The 22,103-nt window shown below is 39.5% G+C and overlaps 1 long non-coding RNA gene across 1 annotated transcript; it reads left to right on the forward strand.

Moving 5' to 3' along the window:
* The first annotated feature begins 20,579 nt into the window (after positions 1–20,579).
* Positions 20,580–21,555, forward strand: LOC131936292 (uncharacterized). Its single transcript, XR_009386046.1, has 2 exons — positions 20,580–20,634; positions 21,238–21,555. It is a non-coding gene; the product is annotated as an uncharacterized LOC131936292 (long non-coding RNA).
* Positions 21,556–22,103: the final 548 nt, after the last annotated feature.

Consider the following 22,103-nt stretch of genomic DNA (forward strand, 5'->3'; position numbering starts at 1 on the left):
TAATAACTGGTAGATGGTGGTCCGTGACCTCCCGGGTGACCTACAAACTCATACTTCGATCGTATTACCCTACTCCAAGATGGTGTTCCGTGACCTTTACGTTGACCTTGATACTCCTACATCGAACCAAGAAGGGGGACCGCGACCTTCAAGTTGATCTTCGTACTGTAACACTGATCCTAGTACCCTACTCCAAGATGGTGGTCCGTGACCTTCAAGTTGACCTTCATACTCCTACATCGAACCAAGAAGGGGAACCGCGACCTTCAAGTTGACCTTCATACTCCCACATCGAATCGAACCAAGATGGTGGACACTGACCACTGCTTCAGCCCACGTGCAACCAAAAATAACCCACATCACCTTTAACAAAACAGGACAGCGAGATTCTAGTAACAGCGCCGTGTGTCTATTTTTGTTGCTAGTCAAATCGTGGCCCGGGGGGGGGGGGGAGTCACGTGACAGAAAACGTGAAACAAAAATACGCACATTTTACACGCCTCAATACACATGTTTTACACTCCGAGATGAAAGGGTAGAATAAGAAGTTGTATGAAACATCATGACTCATCACTTGTATGCAACATCGTGACTCATCACTTGTATGAAACATCGTGACTCATCACTTGTATGAAACATCGTGACTCATCACTTGTATGAAACATCATGAATCGCCATGTGCATGAAAAATCATAAATCATAACTTGTATGAAACATTAATCATCACTCGAAGAAACATCATACAGAACTATATAATGCCTTCGAGTGTATCGCAGCAAATTTCCTACTATATGGCAATGTTAAATGACGATTATATCTCATCTTCTAAATAAAATAAACTCTGATCTTTACTTATAACATAGCAGAGTTATGGCGTTATTTTACCGTTTAGTGGTTAGACATAGAATAGTTGTAAGTCGCTTTTAATGGGATGATCTTGCTTTGATCAACAGAAGCAACAAGTCCACTCAAATGTTGTACCATAATTTGGCAATGTTAAGGTTATATTTTTTCTTGTGGAAAAAATTTAGATTTGGTAATATCTCCTGCATCATTTCCCTTTACTGTGAGGTCAAGATAGCGTGGGTTGTCTTACCCTATCTGACCCCCCCCCCCACACACACACACACATTACTGGACTGACCACATTACATGGGACATAACTCCATTACATCAATCAATAGCAAAGACAAATGACGGGTGGACTGGGGTAAGGGGAAGTAATGTTCTCGCCACATCTCGTGAATCTCCATCTGACCGACCCTGTCTTTGTTATTATACACAGCCCTCGGCTAGCTGTCTTTGTTATGTAGTGTATGGCTTTCTCTTTCTTTCTATATACTGTCATGTACTAGACAGGCATTATTACATTTGTATTTATTATTATTTATTTATTTAAATTTTTTTTCCTCAGACATGTAATTTACAGCGTCAGTTGTGTGTTCGCTTTAGTATTAGTTTTCATCGCTGGCTTGTAAGGACTGATACAGATTTACAATAGTAATATTTCTTTCTTACTTCTAGCCTGCTTTCATTTATTTAAGATGGTTTACTTATACATAGATCTAATACAAAACGTCTAAATATAAAAAAAAACACATGAATATGCACATGTGAAATAAAACGATGATTCAAGGGATTTATTTTCCTCGGCGTGGTGGGCTGAGGTGACGGGGGACGGGGGGGGGGGGGAGATTTGTATCTATTATGCACAGGAAAAATACGGGAAAAGTTGGCAATATAAGCGAAAGCAAAGCGTCGTTAGTCTTCAAAACACAAAACGTATTAATTTAGGTTTAATATTTTTGTATATAAATAAAAAATATACTCATTACTTCAACAAACGGTATTAATCTGCAGAAATGTACCAGTATACACTTTTTAAAATTTAAATACAAAATTATCTGTTTTTTTTCTAAGTTACTACTTTAAAAATCTTCAAATAGCATATACAATAATAGTTACGAATTAATGCCCTTACTTTTCTTGAACTTTTACATGGGACTTAACTCTTTAGAGTACTATTAAATAATTTAAAAATATCTAAACCAAACTAGAAAATCACTTTTAGTGTCAGTAATTGCAATGCGTAATGTTGATGGTATAGGGCAGTCTAGAGGATGGTGTGATGTGGGGATGGGACATCAAAATGTTTATATACAGAGTTTCCTCCAGGCATCTCTTCGGGGGGGGGGGGCGAAGAAAGTCTACCGCCCCCCCCCCCCCGAACAAGATGGATTTTATATAGTAAACATACACTTTTACTAGTGTCCGCCCCCCCCCCCCCCCCGAAAAATGCTGACCGCCCCCCCCCGAAAATTTCAAGCGCCCCCCCCCCCCCCCCTGAGAAAATAGTCTGGAAGAAACACTGGTTATATAGTATAAGATGATGTAATGGTTTTAGTGATGATTATGGATGTTGTATTTAAATATTGAGTGACGATGCAATTACTGGAGTAAGTTATTGATGGGTTTTTTGTGGTAAGGGATTGCAGACATATATGGTCACTAGCGTACGAAATAGGACAGTAAAGCATTAGCTTTCTTGTGTACACGATATTTTTCTTTTTATGACGAGTGGATCGTCCATGCTATACATGTCATTGACAATATTTTATTTGCATTTGTTAGTCTCCGATTCGTAAATTTATCAACGGTCTAGACGTTGTCCCATGGTGTCCACTGTAACTTTACTGTGTTTATCATGCGACGTGTGAGGACTGTTGCAGATTGACAATGTTGCTATACCTGTCAGGATGATTATTACTAGGGTTGATTCAAGGTTTAGACCAGGGGTCAGCAACCTGCGGCTCTTTTGATATCGAGATGCGGCTCTTCAGTACCATGCACAATATTAATATTTATTTTATTTTATTTTCAAAACTCATAAAATATTGTTCTGGAACACTCGGTAATGAAAGATATAATAACAAACACTCACTATTCTATTAGAATCTTTAGCTACTCCCTATTTCAATGTACTTCCTATTAACTTTTCTCTCCCAAATTGAAACATTCAACTTCATGGTGGAAATCACACAAAAACTAAACGAGCTAAGGAAAGGAAAACCAACCTACGCATTGCTTGAAGATGATTATTTCGAAAAAAAGTACTTCATTTTGTTGAAGACACGGAGAACGGTAAATTACTTTATTTTATAAAAATATGAAAAAAAAGTATCGTGATAAAACCAATGCTACTATTAACATAAATCACTTCAGCATTACTATAAACAAAATGAAGGATAGATTCACTGAGAGATTTGAGCAATTCAAAACAAATGCAAGTACTCTGACGTTCTTAGTAGATTCTCTCAACACATAAACAAAAGACTTTAACTTTGGGCTATTTGGAATTGATGCTGGTTCTCTACAAATAAAATTGCTGGATTTAAAAACCAAACATTTGTGGAGTGATAAGTTCACATATCTCAAGAACAAGTTGCAAGAGTTGGAGGTCCAGAAAAAGATTTCGCTGCACACCTGGACAGCTCTAAAAGAAATGCCGCAAGTTGAGGCACTCATGTTGACACATGCCATAGCAGTGGCGTAGCCAGGATCGTCTCAAGGGGGGGGGGAGGGTTCCAATTTTTACCCGGGGACAAACTTTCGATTTGCACCACCCCCCTCAAACTTTCGTTTTGCACCCCCCCCCCTCAAACTTTCGATTTGCACCCCCCCTCAAACTTTCGATTTGCACCCCCCTCATACTTTATATATATATATATATATATACCGAGGGATCTATAGCGGCGGGGGGGGGGGGGGGGGTTATGACACTGTGCCATAGTCTTCCGGGATGCTACAGTAAGGTGAAGAAGTTGGCATTCAGAGTGCTGACAATCTTCGGGTCAACATATTCATGCGAGCAAGCGTTTTTTGCATGAACCTATATATATAATTCTCTTCTGAGAGCCGTTAGAAAACAAGCTGCAAGCGCCTCCTTGCAGTCCCCTCTCTTTCTCTCTATCACTATCATTACCACCCCCACCCCACCCCCACATTGTCTGGTGAGCGGTGGTCACGCTAAATGTTTACAAAGCTAAATGTTTACAAATCGTAGAGCCGTAGAGCCAGGTTTCTAATAGGGGCAGATAATTTAGTTCGATTTTAAACTTACAGGAGGTAACTAAGAAATAACTAAGAGGAGGCTGCTTTCACGGGGGGGTAGGGTCGGGGTTAGGGGAAAGGGGGGGGGGGGGGTTAGTGTTTTAAAGCAAATATTTTCAGTGGCAGCATTGGTACTGTCGAATTTACAGATTATGAATTACTGAAAAGTAGAAAATAAAACAACTAAATAGCGGCGTATGATACGCTGCGGGTCGGCTCGTATAATATAAAAGATGAGTAAGAAGTCAAATAACAAATAGAAATCTAGAGGCGTACTTGAAACTGAAAACAACAAATTATGAGCCAGGTTTAAACAAACTTTCAAAAGGCATGCAAAGCTAAACTATTGTATATATATATATATATATATATATATATATATATATATATATATATATATATATATATATATATATATATATATATATACTCCTAATCAAATATCATAATATTGAAATAAAAATATCAGTGGCTCTTTAAAAACTGGGAAATTTGGTAAATTGTGACTTTTGGCTCTTCAGTCTCAAAAGGTTGCCGACCCCTGTACTAGACACTTTACTGAATCGGCCATGCCATGATGTATGTTCTATGTCTTTTTATATGCTGTATTTTTTTTTCTATACTGGACGCCTGTTTTTTTTTCATTATTGAAATAGAAGTCAATATTTTATCTTTGATATAAAATCGTTGTGATTTTATGAAGACACGACACCTAGACAACAAAGCTTATTAGACGCTTTAAAAAAATGTAGCTTCTTACCCTATTGACGTAATTTCTTCACTCTGCTTTTGTTTGTGTCTTCTACCGTTAGTAAATAAAGTACGCGCCTATATTTATACGACGATATGCAGTGCAAATAAATGTTAATTAGTTTGGCATTAAACGACAATTCTCTACACTAAGGTACATTTAGCAGTACTATGAAACAGGCACCGTAAAAAAAAAGAGTTAACTTTTCTTGTATTCCGGTGTTTGAAGATATTTTTCACTATGTGACGTCAGAAGGCGGGGATAAAAATAAACTTCTGGTCTCACAGCTCGGGGCGAACTCCAGAAGAGTAGGGGGGCCTAGCGAGGAATTCCGTTGTAGGGGAGGCCACTCTAATTCATGGGAGGCCATTCTAATTCAGGAGAGGACACTCTAATTCAAGGGACGCCACTCTAATTCAGGGGAGGCCACTCTAAATCAGGAGAGGCCACTCTAATTCAGGGAAGGCCACTCTAATTCAGGGAAGGCCACTCTAATTCAGGAGATGCCACTTTAATTCAGGGAAGGCCACTCTAATTCAGGAGAGGCCACTTTAATTCAGGGAAGGCCACTCTAATTCATTTGTTTCAAGGGAGATAACACTAATTCAAAGTTCACAATCTGACCAACAATATTCCACCTAGAGTTGACGAGATTAAACCATCGAATCTTCAATCGTGTCGCATTAACTTATACAGTAAACGTTGACTGCGGTATAGACATAAGAGGCTGGAGTGGTTGATTTGTAGTGCGCACGAGTTCAAACTAAAAAATCTATAGTTCGGTTCTTGGGATCGACTTCACCTAGCACTGATATGCAAATGTGACATGACACGTAAAAAATAGCTGGACCTAAAACTGACAATAATGTCTATTTATATCCAAAGGTCAAATAATGGATGGGCTCGCCCTATTTACCGATATGGTAACTATTTATCGATCGAAATGACTATTTTGGTTAGGTGATCATTGTCGTAGCCAGCATCAATGTCTGATCACATTTGTGATGTTCATCTTGGAAGTTAGTCAACCATTGTTCACTTAATGCTTCAACAACTTAATGTTTCATTACTGAGTTATATTGTTTCACTCTAAAAATATATGTTCATTTTATATCACTAGAGATTATTATACTTTTTTATATCGTATAAAATGAAAATATCACATGCAATTGAGTTCAGGCTAGTAAAAAATATGATAGTGATGACATTTACTGCTAGATCAAAAGCTAGCTGAGTTTATGTATGGTCAATAGTTATGTGTAAGTTGGTGGGTTATGTTGCTGTTTAGTTGCAGGCTATGAAAGATTGACAAACGACTATCCACAGATTGACATAGACTAACTAATGACTAACTAAAGACTAACTGAAGACTTACTAGTGACTAATCGAAGACTGACCAGTGACTAACCAAAGACTGACTAGTGACTAACCAAAGACTGACTAGTGACTAATCAAAGACTGACATTTGTCTAACCAAAGACTGACTAGTGACTAACCAAAGACTGACATTTGTCTAACCAAAGACTGACTAGTGACTAACCAAAGACTGACTAGTGACTAATCGAAGACTGACCAGTGACTAACCAAAGACTGACATTTGTCTAACCAAAGACTGACTAGTGACTAACCAAAGACTGACCAGTGGCTAACCAAAGACTGACTAGTGACTAACCAAAGACTGACTAGTGACTAACCAAAGACTGACCAGTGACTAAACAAAGACTGACCAGTGACTAACCAAAGACTGACATTTGTCTAACCAAAGACTGACTAGTGAATAACCAAAGACTGACATCTGACTAACCAAAGACTGACCAGTGACTAACCAAAGACTGACATCTGACTAACCAAAGACTGACCAGTGACTAACCAAAGACTGACTAGTGACTAACCAAAGACTAACATCTGACTAACCAAAGACTGACATTTGTCTAACCAAAGACTGACTAGTGAATAACCAAAGACTGACATCTGACTAACCAAAGACTGACCAGTGACTAACCAAAGACTGTCCAGTGACTAACCAAAGACTGACTAGTGACTAACCAAAGACTGACTAGTGACTAAACAAAGACTGACCAGTGACTAAACAAAGACTGACCAGTGACTAACCAAAGACTGACTAGTGACTAACCAAAGACTGACTAGTGACTAACCAAAGACTGACATCTGACTAACCAAAGACTGACCAGTGACTAACCAAAGACTGACTAGTGACTAACCAAAGACTGACTAGTGACTAATCAAAGACTGACATTTGTCTAACCAAAGACTGACTAGTGACTAACCAAAGACTGACATCTGACTAACCAAAGACTGACCAGTGACTAACTGAAGACTGACCAGTGACTAACCAAAGACTGACATCTGACTAACCAAAGACTGACATTTGTCTAACCAAAGACTGACTAGTGACTAACCAAAGACTGACCAGTGGCTAACCAAAGACTGACCAGTGGCTAACCAAAGACTGACATTTGTCTAACCAAAGACTGACTAGTGACTAACCAAAGACTGACATTTGTCTAACCAAAGACTGACTAGTGACTAACCAAAGACTGACTAGTGACTAACCAAAGACTAACATCTGACTAACCAAAGACTAACATCTGACTAACCAAAGACTGACATTTGACTAACCAAAGACTGACCAGTGACTAACCAAAGACTGACATCTGACTAACCAAAGACTGACATTTGACTAACCAAAGACTGACTAGTGACTAACCAAAGACTGTCCAGTGACTAACCAAAGACTGACATCTGACTAACCAAAGACTGACCAGTGACTAACCAAAGACTGACCAGTGACTAACCAAAGACTGACCAGTGACTAACCAAAGACTGTCCAGTGACTAACCAAAGACTGTCCAGTGACTAACCAAAGACTGTCCAGTGACTAACCAAAGACTGACTAGTGACTAACCAAAGACTGTCCAGTGACTAACCAAAGACTGTCCAGTGACTAACCAAAGACTGTCCAGTGACTAACCAAAGACTGTCCAGTGACTAACCAAAGACTGTCCAGTGACTAACCAAAGACTGTCCAGTGACTAACCAAAGACTGTCCAGTGACTAACCAAAGACTGTCCAGTGACTAACCAAAGACTGTCCAGTGACTAACCAAAGACTGACTAGTGACTAACCAAAGACTGACTAGTGACTAACCAAAGACTGACTAGTGACTAACCAAAGACTGACCAGTGACTAACCAAAGACTGTCCAGTGACTAACCAAAGACTGACTAGTGACTAACCAAAGACTGACTAGTGACTAACCAAAGACTGACCAGTGACTAAACAAAGACTGACCAGTGACTAACCAAAGACTGACATCTGACTAACCAAAGACTGACATTTGTCTAACCAAAGACTGACTAGTGAATAACCAAAGACTGACATCTGACTAACCAAAGACTGACCAGTGACTAACCAAAGACTGACCAGTGACTAACCAAAGACTGACTAGTGACTAACCAAAGACTAACATCTGACTAACCAAAGACTGACATTTGTCTAACCAAAGACTGACTAGTGAATAACCAAAGACTGACATCTGACTAACCAAAGACTGACCAGTGACTAACCAAAGACTGACATCTGACTAACCAAAGACTGACCAGTGACTAACCAAAGACTGACCAGTGACTAACCAAAGACTGACATCTGACTAACCAAAGACTGACCAGTGACTAACCAAAGACTGACCAGTGACTAACCAAAGACTGACCAGTGACTAACCAAAGACTGACTAGTGACTAACCAAAGACTGACATCTGACTAACCAAAGACTGACCAGTGACTAACCAAAGACTGACCAGTGACTAACCAAAGACTAACATCTGACTAACCAAAGACTGACATTTGTCTAACCAAAGACTGACTAGTGAATAACCAAAGACTGACATCTGACTAACCAAAGACTGACCAGTGACTAACCAAAGACTGTCCAGTGACTAACCAAAGACTGACTAGTGACTAACCAAAGACTGACTAGTGACTAAACAAAGACTAACCAGTGACTAAACAAAGACTGACCAGTGACTAACCAAAGACTGACTAGTGACTAAACAAAGACTAACCAGTGACTAAACAAAGACTGACCAGTGACTAACCAAAGACTGACATCTGACTAACCAAAGACTGACATCTGACTAACCAAAGACTGACTAGTGAATAACCAAAGACTGACATCTGACTAACCAAAGACTGACTAGTGAATAACCAAAGACTGACATCTGACTAACCAAAGACTGACTAGTGACTAACCAAAGACTGACTAGTGACTAACCAAAGACTAACATCTGACTAACCAAAAACTGACCAGTGACTAACCAGAGACTGACCAGTGAATAATCAAAGACTGACTAGTGACTAACCAAAGACTGACATTTGTCTAACCAAAGACTGACTAGTGACTAACCAAAGACTGACCAGTGACTAACCAAAGACTGACATTTGTCTAACCAAAGACTGACTAGTGACTAACCAAAGACTGACCAGTGGCTAACCAAAGACTGACTAGTGACTAACCAAAGACTGACTAGTGACTAACCAAAGACTGACCAGTGACTAAACAAAGACTGACCAGTGACTAACCAAAGACTGACATCTGACTAACCAAAGACTGACATTTGTCTAACCAAAGACTGACTAGTGAATAACCAAAGACTGACATCTGACTAACCAAAGACTGACCAGTGACTAACCAAAGACTGACCAGTGACTAACCAAAGACTGACTAGTGACTAACCAAAGACTAACATCTGACTAACCAAAGACTGACATTTGTCTAACCAAAGACTGACTAGTGAATAACCAAAGACTGACATCTGACTAACCAAAGACTGACCAGTGACTAACCAAAGACTGTCCAGTGACTAACCAAAGACTGACTAGTGACTAACCAAAGACTGACTAGTGACTAAACAAAGACTGACCAGTGACTAAACAAAGACTGACCAGTGACTAACCAAAGACTGACATCTGACTAACCAAAGACTGACTAGTGAATAACCAAAGACTGACATCTGACTAACCAAAGACTGACCAGTGACTAAACAAAGACTGACCAGTGACTAAACAAAGACTGACCAGTGACTAACCAAAGACTGACCAGTGACTAACCAAAGACTGACTAGTGACTAACCAAAGACTGACTAGTGACTAATCAAAGACTGACATTTGTCTAACCAAAGACTGACTAGTGACTAACCAAAGACTGACATTTGTCTAACCAAAGACTGACTAGTGACTAACCAAAGACTGACTAGTGACTAATCGAAGACTGACCAGTGACTAACCAAAGACTGACATTTGTCTAACCAAAGACTGACTAGTGACTAACCAAAGACTGACCAGTGGCTAACCAAAGACTGAGCAGTGACTAACCAAAGACTGACCAGTGGCTAACCAAAGACTGACATTTGTCTAACCAAAGACTGACATCTGACTAACCAAAGACTGACCAGTGACTAACTGAAGACTGACCAATGACTAACTGAATACTGACCAGTGACTAACCAAAGACTGACATCTGACTAACCAAAGACTGACATTTGTCTAACCAAAGACTGACTAGTGACTAACCAAAGACTGACCAGTGGCTAACCAAAGACTGACCAGTGGCTAACCAAAGACTGACTAGTGACTAACCAAAGACTAACATCTGACTAACCAAAGACTAACATCTGACTAACCAAAGACTGACATTTGACTAACCAAAGACTGACCAGTGACTAACCAAAGACTGACATCTGACTAACCAAAGACTGACATTTGACTAACCAAAGACTGACTAGTGACTAACCAAAGACTGACCAGTGACTAACCAAAGACTAACATCTGACTAACCAAAGACTGACCAGTGACTAACCAAAGACTGACATCTGACTAACCAAAGACTGACCAGTGACTAACCAAAGACTGACCAGTGACTAACCAAAGACTGACCAGTGACTAACCAAAGACTGTCCAGTGACTAACCAAAGACTGTCCAGTGACTAACCAAAGACTGTCCAGTGACTAACCAAAGACTGTCCAGTGACTAACCAAAGACTGACTAGTGACTAACCAAAGACTGACTAGTGACTAACCAAAGACTGACCAGTGACTAACCAAAGACTGTCCAGTGACTAACCAAAGACTGACTAGTGACTAACCAAAGACTGACTAGTGACTAACCAAAGACTGACCAGTGACTAAACAAAGACTGACCAGTGACTAACCAAAGACTGATATCTGACTAACCAAAGACTGACATTTGTCTAACCAAAGACTGACTAGTGAATAACCAAAGACTGACATCTGACTAACCAAAGACTGACCAGTGACTAACCAAAGACTGACCAGTGACTAACCAAAGACTGACTAGTGACTAACCAAAGACTAACATCTGACTAACCAAAGACTGACATTTGTCTAACCAAAGACTGACTAGTGACTAACCAAAGACTGACCAGTGACTAACCAAAGACTGACTAGTGACTAACCAAAGACTAACATCTGACTAACCAAAGACTGACATTTGTCTAACCAAAGACTGACTAGTGAATAACCAAAGACTGACATCTGACTAACCAAAGACTGACCAGTGACTAACCAAAGACTGTCCAGTGACTAACCAAAGACTGACTAGTGACTAACCAAAGACTGACTAGTGACTAAACAAAGACTGACCAGTGACTAAACAAAGACTGACCAGTGACTAACCAAAGACTGACATCTGACTAACCAAAGACTGACTAGTGAATAACCAAAGACTGACATCTGACTAACCAAAGACTGACCAGTGACTAAACAAAGACTGACCAGTGACTAACCAAAGACTGACTAGTGACTAACCAAAGACTGACTAGTGACTAAACAAAGACTGACCAGTGACTAACCAAAGACTGACCAGTGACTAACCAAAGACTGACTAGTGACTAACCAAAGACTGACTAGTGACTAATCAAAGACTGACATTTGTCTAACCAAAGACTGACTAGTGACTAACCAAAGACTGACATTTGTCTAACCAAAGACTGACTAGTGACTAACCAAAGACTGACTAGTGACTAATCGAAGACTGACCAGTGACTAACCAAAGACTGACATTTGTCTAACCAAAGACTGACTAGTGACTAACCAAAGACTGACCAGTGGCTAACCAAAGACTGAGCAGTGACTAACCAAAGACTGACCAGTGGCTAACCAAAGACTGACATTTGTCTAACCAAAGACTGACATCTGACTAACCAAAGACTGACCAGTGACTAACTGAAGACTGACCAATGAATAACTGAATACTGACCAGTGACTAACCAAAGACTGACATCTGACTAACCAAAGACTGACATTTGTCTAACCAAAGACTGACTAGTGACTAACCAAAGACTGACCAGTGGCTAACCAAAGACTGACCAGTGGCTAACCAAAGACTGACTAGTGACTAACCAAAGACTAACATCTGACTAACCAAAGACTAACATCTGACTAACCAAAGACTGACATTTGACTAACCAAAGACTGACCAGTGACTAACCAAAGACTGACATCTGACTAACCAAAGACTGACATTTGACTAACCAAAGACTGACTAGTGACTAACCAAAGACTGACCAGTGACTAACCAAAGACTAACATCTGACTAACCAAAGACTGACCAGTGACTAACCAAAGACTGACCAGTGACTAACCAAAGACTGACCAGTGACTAACCAAAGACTGTCCAGTGACTAACCAAAGACTGTCCAGTGACTAACCAAAGACTGTCCAGTGACTAACCAAAGACTGTCCAGTGACTAACCAAAGACTGACTAGTGACTAACCAAAGACTGACTAGTGACTAACCAAAGACTGACTAGTGACTAACCAAAGACTGACCAGTGACTAACCAAAGACTGTCCAGTGACTAACCAAAGACTGACTAGTGACTAACCAAAGACTGACTAGTGACTAACCAAAGACTGACCAGTGACTAAACAAAGACTGACCAGTGACTAACCAAAGACTGACATCTGACTAACCAAAGACTGACATTTGTCTAACCAAAGACTGACTAGTGAATAACCAAAGACTGACATCTGACTAACCAAAGACTGACCAGTGACTAACCAAAGACTGACCAGTGACTAACCAAAGACTGACTAGTGACTAACCAAAGACTAACATCTGACTAACCAAAGACTGACATTTGTCTAACCAAAGACTGACTAGTGAATAACCAAAGACTGACATCTGACTAACCAAAGACTGACCAGTGACTAACCAAAGACTGACCAGTGACTAACCAAAGACTGACATTTGTCTAACCAAAGACTGACTAGTGAATAACCAAAGACTGACATCTGACTAACCAAAGACTGACCAGTGACTAACCAAAGACTGACTAGTGAATAACCAAAGACTGACCAGTGACTAACCAAAGACTAACATCTGACTAACCAAAGACTGACCAGTGACTAACCAAAGACTAACATCTGACTAACCAAAAACTGACCAGTGACTAACCAGAGACTGACATCTGACTAACCAAAAACTGACCAGTGACTAAACAAAGACTGACCAGTGACTAAACAAAGACTGACCAGTGACTAACCAAAGACTGACATCTGACTAACCAAAGACTGACTAGTGAATAACCAAAGACTGACATCTGACTAACCAAAGACTGACCAGTGACTAACCAAAGACTGACATCTGACTAACCAAAGACTGACTAGTGAATAACCAAAGACTGACATCTGACTAACCAAAGACTGACCAGTGACTAAACAAAGACTGACCAGTGACTAACCAAAGACTGACATCTGACTAACCAAAGACTGACCAGTGACTAACCAAAGACTGACCAGTGACTAACCAAAGATTGACCAGTGACTAACCAAAGACTGACTAGTGACTAACCAAAGACTGACCAGTGACTAAACAAAGACTGACCAGTGACTAACCAAAGACTGACTAGTGACTAACCAAAGACTAACATCTGACTAACCAAAAACTGACCAGTGACTAACCAGAGACTGACCAGTGAATAATCAAAGACTGACTAGTGACTAACCAAAGACTGACATTTGTCTAACCAAAGACTGACTAGTGACTAACCAAAGACTGACTAGTGACTATCCAAAGACTGACATTTGTCTAACCAAAGACTGACTAGTAACTAACCAAAGACTGACATCTGACTAACCAAAGACTGACATTTGTCTAACCAAAGACTGACTAGTGACTAACCAAAGACTGACCAGTGACTAACCTAAGACTGACATCTGACTAACCAAAGACTGACATTTGTCTAACCAAAGACTGACTAGTGACTAACCAAAGACTGACATCTGACTAACCAAAGACTGACTAGTAACTAACCAAAGACTGACCAGTGACTAACCAAAGACTGACATTTGTCTAACCAAAGACTGACTAGTGAATAACCAAAGACTGACATCTGACTAACCAAAGACTGACCAGTGACTAACCAAAGACTGACTAGTGAATAACCAAAGACTGACTAGTGACTAACCAAAGACTGACCATCCACTGACCACAAACAGACAAGCGTCCCACCATTAACTGTGACCTGTACGAGCTCCCATAACAAACAGCCAATGATCAAATGACTGCTGGTCGGGATGGTTTAGTGGTGTCTACCCAACTGTAGAGACAAACACAGGCTAGACAAACAACATGTTAAGACAAACACAGGCCAGACAAACAAAATATTTTTCTCTCCATCTATGCATACAACGAAAAAAGAATTTGATTATCTTATTTTAAAGAAAGTTTTTAAACAGACATTAGGTCATTCTTCCAAGTACCAGCCAGACATTAGGTCATCTTTCTTAGTAGCATACAGACAATAGGTCATCTTTCCTAGTAGCATCCAGGCATTAGGTCATCTTTCCTAGTACCTGACAGACATTAGGTCATCTTTTCTAGTACCTGACAGACATTAGGTCATCTTTCCTATTACCTGACAGACATTAGGTCATCTTTCCTAGTACCTGACAGACATTAGGTCATCTTTCCTAGTACCTGACAGACATTAGGTCATCTTTCCTAGTAGCATACAGACATTAGGTCATCTTTTCTAGTACCTGACAGACATTATGTCATCTTTCTTAGTACCTGACAGACATTAGGTCATCTTTCCTAGTACCTGACATACATTAGGTCATCTTTCCTAGTACCTGACAGACATTAGGTCATCTTTCCTAGTACCTGACAGACATTAGGTCATCTTTCCCAGTACCTGACAGACATTAGGTCATCTTTCCTAGTAGCATACAGATATTAGGTCATCTTTTCTAGTACCTGACAGACATTATGTCATCTTTCCTAGTACCTGACAGACATTAGGTCATCTTTCCCAGTACCTGACAGACATTAGGTCATCTTTCCTAGTAGCATACAGATATTAGGTCATCTTTTCTAGTACCTGACAGACATTATGTCATCTTTCCTAGTACCTGACAGACATTATGTCATCTTTCCTAGTACCTGACAGACATTAGGTCATCTTTCCTAGTAGCATACAGACATTAGGTCATCTTTCCTAGTACCATCCTGACATAAGGTCATCTTTTCTAGAAGACTCCAGACATTAGGTCATCTTTCCTAGTACCATCCAGACATTAGGACATCATTTAGCTGTTCCGCATGGCTGGACACGACGCCATGATAACATAACTTCAGCCAATCGATGGGAGTCGCCCGGGGCTCTAGTGTGTTGGGTACTCTGGAACTTTTGACAGCCGGCCAGTCACGTGATGTATGGGACCGTTGGCTGGTCACGTGATGTATGGGACCGTTGGCCGGTCACGTGATGTATGGGACCGATGGCCGGTCACGTGATGTATGGGACCGTTGGCTGGTCACGTGATGTGTGGGACCGTTGGCTGGTCACGTGATGTACGGGACCGTTGGCCGGGAACGTTAGGAGATATCGTTTATATTTTACAAGAAATGTGGGGGAGACATCGTTCATATTTTACAAAAAATGTGGGGGAGACATTGTTCATATTTCTACCCCGATGTGTGGAATATCTCATAGCTTTTGGCCTGGAATGTGTGAACGCATCTCTCATATTTGTATGGGGGAATGTGCAGGGATTCTTAACTCTATTTGAATTTAGTACAATTGTAATGTAAATAATATTACGTGGGTGGGGAGTGATCGTCTTACTTTGATGTCAGAAAGTAAACCCTGCGAATATTGAGGGTCGTGGGAAAACCTCTCATAAATAGGTAAAATGTGAAACAACACATCCCTGTCTACCGATGTGTAACATCAACATCTTCAAATCTAGATGTCTGGGGTTTTTGTGTATGTCTTTTCAAAACACAGTCAATTTTAGATGATGCGTTTAAATATGATAAAACGTTTATGCTAGTAAATTTAAATATAGAAAGCTTACGTTTCTCATTTCATCGTTATACAGTTAATTTATAGTTTTCCATCTATTTATGTTAATTATTGCTCAATGCTTTAAAAAATGCAAACATATGTCAAATGTCAATATATTATGCCTTGTGTTTTTATAACATTCGTTATTGCGAATTACCTGTATTTGTTTACAAGTTTCGCATTAACCTTTGTGTCGTGATTTCAAAATGTATTTTACTGGATGATAAAAATGGTTGCCTCGAGATTTAATATAATTAGAAGCCTGCTTTATTAGCGTAATTAACATAATTGATAAGAGCAGCACTAGTTATCCTAATGGATGTCACCTTTTTGCTTTAAGTTTTGAACTCACAGCACTTAATCAGACAAAAATTAAATTTGACAACACACCACATGTTTCCATAGAAATGGTAAAAGACCACATTATTCCATAGTAATTACAAAGCACATTATTCTAGCACATTATTCTAGCACATTATTTTAGCACATTATTTTAGCACATTATTCTAGCACTTACACTGCCCACGCTACAGAAATCACAAAACTACACGTAATCTGAATGTATCATAAACCCACTTATCATAAAATACCAAAGGAATATTGATAACAAAATCTTCTTTCATTTCATACAACCGACTTCGCCTGCATAATTTTGGTTTATAATTTATATTCAAGTCATTATATTTTCATATGGTATTTGATTAATTAATATATCTTTGTTAATTATAAAACTGTGGGTCCTGTTTGATAATCGTTCTAATTAATCTCTATATCTTTTATTAAAAACGACATGCTAATGAGGTGAGATGATTAAAGGATTGTAATTGGCAGTTCAATTGTTTGAACCTTAGTGGCCCCCTATCAGTGGTGTGTAGTCACTGTAAGCATATCAAATATGGCGTTCTAGTCGAAACAAACGGACACATAACGACTGGTCTATTGACAATACATGGGAGATCTAGATCTAGACTTGACTGTCTTGGCTGAAAATCTTCGGACTAATGTTTACTGTAAAAACTTAATTTTTTGGACTGCCTCTCACATCTCATCGATACGTGACGTCAGCACGGCATGACGTCATGACATTTCAAAATTTCACGTTCACGTTAAAAAAAACCTGAGCTCAGGACGTATACTGAAGTCATTAAATATGTAGAGGCACATTCCAATATTTTACTTTATTAAGGTATAATATTCTAGGTGATCATTATTTTTGTTTTTTTCAGACATTTTTTACCCAGGTTTTGGGGGGGGGGGGGGTGATAATGGACGTGATACTTTTCGTTAGGGAGGGTGGGGGCGGACTAAATTTCCGAGGGGGAGAACAATGGTAAAAGTATATTTTCTATATAAATTCCAATTCGATCTTTGAAGGGAAGGGGCGTGGGGCTGACCGTAGACGTTTTTCGCCCCCCCTCCCCTCCCCCCTCCCCCCCCCCCCCCCCCCCGAAGAGATGCCTGGAAGAAACTGATCATTATTTGAAAATTTATTAAGTGGGAAACACATGGTTGCATGTAGAATACACTCAATACACTCACAATGGATAGCACCCATGCATTAATACCACTTTAGCAGCCCTGCTTTTAAATGTATACAATATTGCAAAGATTTACTAAAATATAACATGTAAAAAGATTTGTTTTCAAAGACATCCCAATACACAATCTAACACCACGTGTTTCAATTTTAGCCTTAAGGCTAAATTCCCGGATTAGGAACACATTTTGTTCTTATTGAAGTGTATATTTACTAATCGCTGCATGTATTTATTACGTTGCTACAATCTGGATAGTGGGCGTTATTAGTTTGTGTTTGATATATGATGAATAATCTAAGACCTGATTGTTAATGGTAAAAAGAATAATTGTACCGTAATAATGAAAATAATATGATTCAACTAATAGAAGGATCCGAGCAACTTCTCTGCCGGGAATTAAAAGCAAGTGTATAGTAAAATATGTAGTAGTCTACAGCAGTGGCGTAGCCAGAATCGTCTCAAGGGGGGGGGGGGGGGGTTCCAATTTTTACCCGGGGACAAACTTTCGATTTGCACCCGCCCCCCCTCAAACTTTTGATTTGCACCACCCCCACAAACTTTCGATTTGCACCCCCGCATCAAACTTTTGATTTGCACCCCCCCCCCCCCCTCAAACTTTCGATTTGCACCCCCACTCATACTTTTTATATATACCGAGGGGTCTATGGGAGGGTTATGACCCCCCCTATCCCCCCCCTGCCTACGCCACTGGTCTACAGTCACGTGAACTAAGTCACGTGTAGGGTGAGCTCTAAAAGTGGTTCTCACATTTAGTAGCTAGTAACAGTAAGCAGAATCAATGATGAAAGCCAGGTTTGATGAACACTTGTCTTTGCAAGGGTTTACAGCATGCAAACTTACTTATCAATCCAACGAACACGGGTCAACTCAATGACTCCACAAAATGTCATGGCACTCGTAAGAACAATGTCAAATCGCGTCCGACTTTATTTTTATGGAGAAAAATTGCATCGCTTCCTGCCAGAGACCCCAGGCACCGACCGAAGGGGGGCGCCAAAAGGGGTAGAATTTTTAAATCCTCATTCTTCAGTCAAATTTAAGAAAATAGATTTCCTGAATTGTTGTATGTATGAGAGTGTATGTAGGGATGGGCGCCTTTTTGCCAGCGTTTGAATAGTCTTGGCACAACATTAATAGTTCGCCCCAGGCGCCTGAATACGTTGCTACACCTCTGCTTCCTGCTAGGGCGCCGCCCTTGCGAAATTTAAAAAAAAAATGTCCGCAGAAATCTCCACAGGAGTATACTCAAAATCTTCACAAACAGTGTTTCTTTCAGCAGGCATAGAATGTGAGTAACATATTCGAGAACAACCAGGAAGAGTAGGGCGACGATAGACATCTTTATCTAACACCTGTTATTGATCTGGAACCATTGGTAAGTCCCAGCAAGGTTAACTTGGCATGAAAGAATCATTGAATAGCTGTTAAATCATTTCATTTATCGAGCAGATCTGTGTGTGTATGAGCCAGGGTAAACGTTGTGTCGTGACCGTCCGTGTCGGTAGGTGAGCGAGAAGCTGACTACTCTTTAACATAAAGCAAAGTACAGTTAGCGAACCGACTTGCACAGATCTTGTTAGATCAAGTTTCCATGTATAACATTGCAGTTCTTTTAGCAAAAAATTAAAAAAAAATAGTTTACTTGACCTTGGCATAAATTGTGATAGTGTGGCTTGTATTACACTCAAACGCCATAGTTTCATTAAATGTATTCATCATATGGGGGAGTACTAAGTGACTTTGTATAAACTTGAGCCAGGATTAAAACTCGAGACTTTTGCATATTTAACAGCTGTATGTGATATGGGATAAACATCGTAAAGCTTACATTAAAATAATTTTAGCAGCGATTTGAAATCGTACACGTCAATGAGTCGTGGATAAAAGCCTTAAGGCTAACGTTATCAATATTACAGATGAGCCTTTTACTTAATCTAGTTTGTTTCAAATAACAAATTATGCTAACTTTTAAGTAGTTCTTGTCAGTGGCGTAGCGAGGTCGGGTGTCGCCCGGTGTGGCACTTAATGGTGTCACCCCCCAGAGGCGTAGCGACCATCCCGGGGACAAACTTTCAAGTTTTCGATTTACACCCCCCCCCTCAAAACTTTCGATTTGCACCCCCCCCCCCCACCCCTTAAGTTTTCGATTTGCACCCCCCTCAAGTTTTTCTCTATATATTTTGCTATTTTTTGCCTTGGTGTCACCCCCCTAAATGGTGTCACCCGGTGAGGTCCGCACCCCCGCCCCCCCCCTCGCTACGCCCCTGGTTCTCGTTAATATTCTAAACGATTAGCAACTCACACCGATATATATATATATATATATATATATATATATATATATATATATATATATATATATATATATATATATATATATATATATATATATATATATATTTATTTATTTATTTATTTATATAATATATATTTACATATAATATGTAAATGAATATGTATATACATGTGTGGGAGGGAAGAGGCGGGGGTGTTTGTACGTGCATGAAAAGATTTGTGTATGTTGCTGGGTAGACCACGAATAGGTTTTGTCAAATCTTATCTGTTCTGTCGTCTGATCTTATTTTTAGCTCGCCAGATGCGTACATTATTTATGTTATTATGCAATTTTTTTGTTTTCTTACAGGCTTTGTAAGGTGATAGACAATCGGATCCTTCTGAATTTCATTAGCGACATAACCATAATCGCAGAATATTTGAATACATTAATGCTGCCTCATGTAGTATATAAGTATACGTGGCTTGTAGCTCAACACTTCAAGGCTTTTCAGTAAAGGTCTGTCTTAGCACCTCTGCCACTTTAGTTCGGTAAATAGTTTGTTACTATTTGAAAATCATTTTTTATTTCGTTATGTTTGTATTGCTTTGTTTAAATCACACACATTTTCTAAAATAGCAATTCACAACGAATTTGTTTTGTATTTCAAAACTTATTAAACGACACACAGACTCTCTCTCTCTCTCTCTCTCTCTCTCTCTCTCTCACACAAACACACTGTTTAATTATTTAATTCTTACTTTAAATTCATATACCAAAATCCTTTTTTCTCTCACATACTAAATAATTTTAAAATGTTTTAATTATCTTACTATTGCATAAGTAGTTTTTTATTTTTGACTTCTTTGACTAAGGCTACTATGACTTTTACGTATTATATCGTAATCTATGTTTAACTATACCCTATTCAATTGATTTCATGTAATTATATAATAATTTTCAAACGTATTTTAATAATTTTGAAATAATCTAAATACATTCAAGCTTTTAATATTGTAATTTATTTTTGTTTGTTTGTGACAATAAACACCCAAACAAACTTTAGTATTAGCGTTAGGTTGTCTGTTTGTTTATTAATTCATTTAGTCTATGTGCAATAATTTGTTACTGGTGTAGTTTTTTTCTATCAACAGAAAATGAAAGCTGTCGTGATTGCCTGTCTGCTGTTTACCCTGGCTGTTGTTGTGGCCGACCAAGTTGATGACGTGCCTGCGGTCAGAGAGTTGCAGGAATCAAAGAAAGATGTTCCAGTAGAGGCGGCCAGGGCAGACGTGGACCGTAGACAACTCCCTAATGGTTGTGTCTCTTCGTCAACTTGTATGTTACTAGGATGACCTGGAGAAAAATATGGGACTAAAAACACATATTTGCCACAATAAAAAGCAAACTCTTTCCTCAATGTCATAACTAGGCATCAAACTGTGAAAGAATAAAAAAGTGTAAAAACCAAATATCAGTAGTTTTTCAGTCTTGTATTGGCGTGTTTATCCATTTACAGAAAAAAAACTCTACCGATATCCCACATCGTAATATTTCCCCAGCCTTCTTCCAACCAGGCGACAACTGCACATACACCCTCACACGAAGACTGCACATACACCCTCACACGACAACTGCACATACACCCTCACACGACAACTGCACATACACCCTCACACGACAACTGCACATACACCCTCACAACAACTGCACATATACCCTCACACGACAACTACACATACACCCTCACAACTTGACATACACCCTCACAACAACTGCACATACACCCTCACACGACAACTGCACATACACCCTCACACGACAACTGCACATACACCCTCACACGACAACTGCACATACACCCTCACACGACAACTGCACATACACCCTCACAACAACTGCACATATACCCTCACACGACAACTACACATACACCCTCACAACTTGACATACACCCTCACAACAACTGCACATACACCCTCACACGACAACTACACATACACCCTCACAACTTGACATA

This window comes from Physella acuta, unplaced genomic scaffold, assembly GCF_028476545.2.
Source record: "Physella acuta isolate Inbredline_101_S28 unplaced genomic scaffold, ASM2847654v3 ptg000014l, whole genome shotgun sequence".
NCBI classification, from domain to species: Eukaryota; Metazoa; Mollusca; class Gastropoda; family Physidae; genus Physella; species Physella acuta.